At 39.8% G+C, this 6257-nt stretch overlaps 1 non-coding gene across 1 annotated transcript; it reads left to right on the top strand.

Annotated features, from left to right (window-relative positions):
- Positions 1–3632: 3632 nt before the first annotated feature.
- Positions 3633–3776, top strand: LOC111726502. Its single transcript, XR_002774265.1, has one exon. It is a non-coding gene; the product is annotated as a U4 spliceosomal RNA (small nuclear RNA).
- The last annotated feature ends 2481 nt before the right edge of the window (positions 3777–6257 follow it).

Raw genomic sequence — 6257 nt, 5'->3', positions numbered from 1 at the left:
TGATTCTCTTGCCTCAGCCTCCCAAGTAGCTGGGACTACAGGTGCCACAATGCCAGGCTATTTTTTTGTTGCAGTTTGGCCAGGGCCAGGTTTGAACCTGCCACCCTCAGTATATGGGGCTGGCGCCCTACTCACTGAGCCACAGTCGCCTCCCGAAAGGGGAGGTTGTTGAAAGCAAGTTTGGCTGACTTCAAACTTACTTTCTATTCCTTCTATTTCTCAAATGGCTATTATAATGTGTCGGGCTACACTGGGTATGTTACAGGAGTTGTCTCACTCAGTCCTCATGCAGAGTCAGGGCCAAGTTGCTCAAGGTCACACAAGTAGGAAAATGATGTGCTACAGCCTTTAAATGTTGTTTCTAGGATTTTCCTTGGCTTTCTTGTAAACCATATAAATATCTCTCTCTTTAAGTCCAATCATTAAGTGATAACCAACTCCTAAATTAACCAGATTTTCTTAAAAACTGAGCCCCTGTAGCTCAGCTGCTAAGGGTGTCAGTCCCGTACACTGGAGCAGGCAGGTTTGAATCCAGCCCAGGCCTGCCAAACAACAAGGGCAACAAAAAATAGCTGGTGTTGTGGTGGGTGTCTATAGTCCCAGCAGAGGCAAGAGAATCACTTAAGCCCATGAGCTGGAAGTTGCTGTGAGCACAGCAAGTTGCTGTGGCATCACAGCACTCTACACAGGGTATGACATAGCGAGACTCTGTTTCAAAAAAAAAAAAAAATCCCGAGAATTACATAACTCCCATCTTTATTTTTCTTTCTGTGAATGCTGAACCAAATACAGAGGTCCTTAACCTTCGAACACCTTTGGAGCTTTTTGGCATCTGGTGAAGTTTATGGGCTCTTCTCAAAATAATGCTATCAAATTTATTCAACAAATGCATAGGAATAAAAAAGAAATCAATTACATTAAAATACAATTATTAAATTATTGTAAGTTTGTGATATGATTATATGTATAAATATTTATATTTCAATTCTTCTTATTAAATCTTTATCTCATGTCTTAAACATGTAGTTATTTCCATCATAATTTTAAATATGTAGTTATTTCCATCATAATTTTAATGTAGCAATGAATGTCAATGATACCTAGAGATCTCTCCCCAAGTATAAAGAAATATAAAATATCTATCATTTCTCTTGGCAGCAGTCTCAGGGACAGCTAATAACAGTGTAGTTTGTTGCTTGCTCTATAAAGGCAGAATGTACAAATGTTTAGGTACAGTTGATGAGAATAACAATTTTTCTCTCCATCCAAGTTCATAGCTCCTTGAACTGCTTAAGAACACCTGCCCCAGGGGGAGGCCTAAACAAGCACACAGGAGTGAGCATTGGTAGGTTGGAAGAAGCCCACTATATTTAAATGGAGTCAAATCAATAGCTTTTCACTGGGCACTTTTCTTGCCAACATGCCTCCGTAGGCATTGTGGTATGCTGACTCTCTCTTTCTATGCCTTCTTGGTGGTCCCAATTATGATCTGGAGGGCAAAGATTCATCTCCGAAATCCAGGGAGAGATTCTCCTTATAACCTGGAGTTCCAGGACTCTTTCACACAATTACTTAATACTTATCTTGTCCTAGACTCTGAGGTTACAAAAGTGAATGCCACAATTCCAGCTTGTGTCCCTGAATGACTTTTCTTAAGAGGAGACAACATTTTGGTAGCTGAGAAACACAAAGAAGCAGCCTGTAAAAGTAGCATTGCAGATGTACTTACCAAGTTAATTGCTTTACTCTCTTATGTGTTACTTTCTGTTCTTGTATGAATTATTTTGCTTCTGCTTTCATTAATTTTATTGGCCATTTCATACCTTCTTGAGTTGAATATACACTTATTTTTACTTTTTCTTGTATCTTAAGTGATTGAAGGAGTGAGTTTTCCTTTGAGCAGCATTTACTTTTGATTGGACATGTAGAATTTCTTTACAGCTGAAATATCCCTTTTTATTTCATTACACAGGTAAATGTTTCTGATAGTCCACAATTTCAATATTTTCTTTATGCATTTAAGAGTCCATGCATTTGTTGTACTTATTTCCTCCTGTCTTCTGTGATATTTTTTCTTATGGGGTAGACTTGTCTATTTTTCTAAAAAATTCTATTCCTTCTGTTTCTCAAATGGCTACTATAATTTTCTCTATTGGTTCTGTCCTCTCAACTTCTCATCCATTCCAAATATTCAGTTACTGAGTTTACATGACAGAAGGAATGTGTTAAGGCAGCTAGTATGGTCAGTTCTTCATCCCTTTTACCAGAGAGATTTTCTCAAGGTATGAAGGTAGAATGTTCTTAGCAGAATATCCCTACTCAGGATGACTTATGTTAAATAAAACTAGAATCTGAAGACTTGTGAATCATGACCTCTTTTAAAAAAAGTCACAGAATCCCTGTAATGATCTGTATTAAATAATCTAATGTTTTGTAACATAAATGTTTCTCATATAGTAAGGTGACCTTACAACTGCATTTAGAGACCTCATCTTTTATTTAGGGCAAAGAGGGGAGGACCTGGGGAGCCACTGAATTATCCCAGATAATCCCTGGTTGATCCAACTTCTTGATTTCTTGACACTTGAGATTATTAATAGAGTTTCATGCTGAGTAAGAGCTCTAATTTCATGAGTCTAATCTGATCTTTGTAATAGCTCAAAGTGAAGGGTGGACAAATCCTCTACATTTTTCTTAAATTCCTCATCAATATTTATAACTGCTTGTTGGCTATACCTGAATATTTTATTAGTACCTAAAAACTAACATAGACTTCTCATTTGCCACCTAAATCATTTTCCTGCCCCTGGATTGCCAATCACTCACCCTTAAAAGATTGCTAGCATCCCTTCCTATTCATCCATCTTTATCTTCAGTAATAGTTAAAAACTCTCACCCTACCCATCTCTTCCTCTGTATTTTCCCTCTCTCCTAATTTGTCTCTCTGGTTCCATTCCTTCTGGCCACTAATCCTTCCAACATATTACTGTTTGTATAGTATTTTTCTACACAAACACACACAATGAACTAGGGAAATATGGGGAAGAAGATGTGTAACTAAACCTAATAAAATAAGCAACAGTGAGTTAGATAGAAAGAAAAATAGCGATATTGTTTTAGTGTGTTTACTTTTGCTATGAAGGAATACCCAGGGCTGGGTAATTTATAAAGAAAAAGGGTTTATTTAGCTCAGGATTCTGTTGGCTGGAAGACTGAGCATCTGTTGAAAGCCTCAGGCTGCTTCCACTCATGGTGTAAAGCAGCAGAGAGCTGACGTGTGCAGAGATCTCATAGTGAGAGAAGAAGCAAGAGAGAGGAGAGATGCCAGGCTCCTTTTAGCAACCAAATCTTGTGGAACTAACAAAGTAAGAAATCACTCGTTACTGCAAAGACAACACCAAGCCATTTATGAGAGATCTATCCCCATGACCCAAACACCTTCCATTAGGCCTCACCTTCAACACTGCAGATCAAACTTCAATATGAGATATAGGGGAACATGTATTCAAACTTCAGCAGATATCAATGTGATAAATATTAACAGAAGCTGTTTTAACACTAAGAAAGGAACACAATCTCATCCACATTATGAAAAATGGTTTCAGCTCAACCCTTTCAAAATTGTACCATGCAGCTTTGCACAGAGCCGTATCATAGCCAATGAGGTTTATCTGAGGTGTGATTGTTGCTAATTAAAAATTGTACCATGAAGCAAGAGAATAGATAAAATTCTGAAAAATCATACAAATATCCCCCACTGTGAAGGAAGCAAAGATTGGGTGTGGGAGGTAGATATATTATTAGAGGGATGAACTAAAGATTCCCTTATAGATTAAAATTTCTTTCCACCATCATGGATAATGTCATAACAGAAATGGGGGCAATTGTTAGATTTACTATTTTGTTTTTCACTGGCTAGGAAGAAGGCAAGAGAGACCTGGAAAAATGACTGTCCAGAGTTAATATTTCTGAAAACAATTCTCATAATGAGAATTCAATCTAAGTATGCAAAATTTCTGGGGGTTTGCCATTTTACCTTAAACTAAAAGGCAAGGAGTAGCAGAGACAGGTGAAATGGAGCTGTCAGCTTCCACACACCAACTTTCAGAAAGAACTCCCGAGACTGTGACAAGTAAAGAAGCTACCTGTGACTCTGTTGACTGAGAAGTCTGAAATGGTAAAACCAGAAAGTTAAAATTAATATATAGTTGTTGCAGAAACCCACAGTTAGAACAGTTCTCAGTAGGAAGCATTAAAATGTATTGTCATAGCTCTCTGACCTTTTTATTTAGAAAGTGGACAACCAAAGCTTTTCATTAATTTTAAGGAAGAACAGTTCGAGCATAAATAAGTAGTAAACAACCTAATAAGAACATTTTGTGTTTTAACTGTACTGTAAAATATGGGAGAAAAAGGTCATTTTTGTCTGGCTATAAACAGAAACTATATTATAGAGTCCTGGAATTAGAGCAGGCATTTGAATTTTAGTGTCATTATTTCTGGAATTCACCAAGAAAAAAATGAGCAAAGACTCCCAAAATAGCAATTTGAGAAACTATACTTCATTCCAGGTATACCTTCAGACATTTAAAAGAACTCTTTGCTCGGAAAAGGTTAGGTCTTCAGATAAAATATTCTCAGGAGCCAGTCAGCATATCCATGCTGAGCTATCACCATGGGCAGGTACTGATAGGACCAAATGTAGGGCCCTGCCCAAATATAACCATCCCGCCCAGGAAAGAACCTCCTGCCCAAGGAGGAATGAATGCGTGAACGTCCCACCCAGGAAGGAATGAATGCACCAATCCCTACCCCTTCCAACTCTTATATTCCCACCCACCTTAACCCACATGTTGACTTCTATTTTGAACTCAGCCTATCCAAGTGAATGAAGGCCATGTTGCTCACACAGAACTTGGACTCAGATTCCTTTCATTCACATGTGGGAATAATCTCTCATTTTTGGTCCTTAATCTCTCATTTTGATGCCAAGAACCTGGGAGGGGAGAAGCCCCCCATAGGGGGCCAAGATATACCCCATCAAATCCACTCCAGACTAGATGGATTCTTGTTCTGACCAGACAAAGGGAAATTCCCCCTCCCAGAATTCATCCATTTAATAGTGAGGTGAGCATTTGTCTAGAATTCCTTTCTGAGCCTTTTTTAACTTTTTTTCCCTTTCCCCACTCCAATTTCTTTCTCCCTCTTCCTCTATTTCTAGTCCTCTTCAGCATTTGTATATAACCCCTCTCAGCCATTTTAACTTTGCTTCCCTTTCTCCACTCTGGGCCAAAAAACTCCAGTAAGTCTGTGCCTCTTAAATCCAGAGCCAGTCACAGACTAACCCCTGCAGATCAGACTCACCCGTCCAGTGCCTTGTGCAAGGGGATGCTTTCCTGTGAGCCTGGATCACTTTTTGCCAGCTGGTTAAAAGTCCTTCAGGGAGGCCTGGTAACTTCCCCAACCCCAGCCTTGGCCATTTTCTTCCTCTTTCCCTTCATAAGTTCTTTTCTCATCCTTGCTTTAACCTCATTTATTTTCTACTTCTAGTTTCTGATATGGAGCCTACTCAGTACCCATTCCCTCTTCTTTACTATTAAGCTGCCTCTCAGCTCACCTCAAGCCTCTACACCTTTATCCTGACCTCAAACCTAAATGCCTCATCTTTCTCTGCAATACTGCTTAGCCTATTTACAAACTAGATGGCTCACAATGGCCTAAAATTGGCACCTTCAACCTTTCAGTCCTCACTGACAATTACTGTCAGAGATTGGGCAAATGGTCAGAAATTCCCTACATCCAGGCCTTCCTCCTCCTCCAAAACATTCCTTCTTTGTGTTCATCTTGTGATCCTTCTCAAATTTTCCTTGCACAGGCCAAGCCAGCCCTCCCCACCCCCCTGAATCCCCACTGTCTTCCTTTGATGCAGCAGACAACCCTCCCCCTTCTGCCCCTCCATAGCTACCCCAAACCTCCTCTCTACCCACAGAATTCCACCCCATCTCCCCTCTTTCCACTGACTCCCATCTGCCTTCCACCCCATGTGGTCAAGACAGAAAAGATGACATCCCTGGTGGTGGGAAAGGAAAGATAAAAGACCCGGGGGGGAAAGGAAACACAGCGGACCCAATTTCCCCACCTCATACTAGATCTAGCCACACCTTTGGACTTCCCACTTCTGCACCACAACCTTTATACCCTCTCCGAGAGGTTGCAGGAACCGAAGATATCATTAGGGTTCATGTCCTCTTTTCTTT

Source organism: Otolemur garnettii, unplaced genomic scaffold (genome assembly GCF_000181295.1).
Source record: "Otolemur garnettii isolate 467f Iridium unplaced genomic scaffold, OtoGar3 scaffold00068, whole genome shotgun sequence".
Taxonomy (NCBI): domain Eukaryota; kingdom Metazoa; phylum Chordata; class Mammalia; order Primates; family Galagidae; genus Otolemur; species Otolemur garnettii.
The sequence above is the reverse complement of the archived record's forward strand: the minus strand, read 5'-3'. Positions and strand labels throughout refer to the sequence as shown.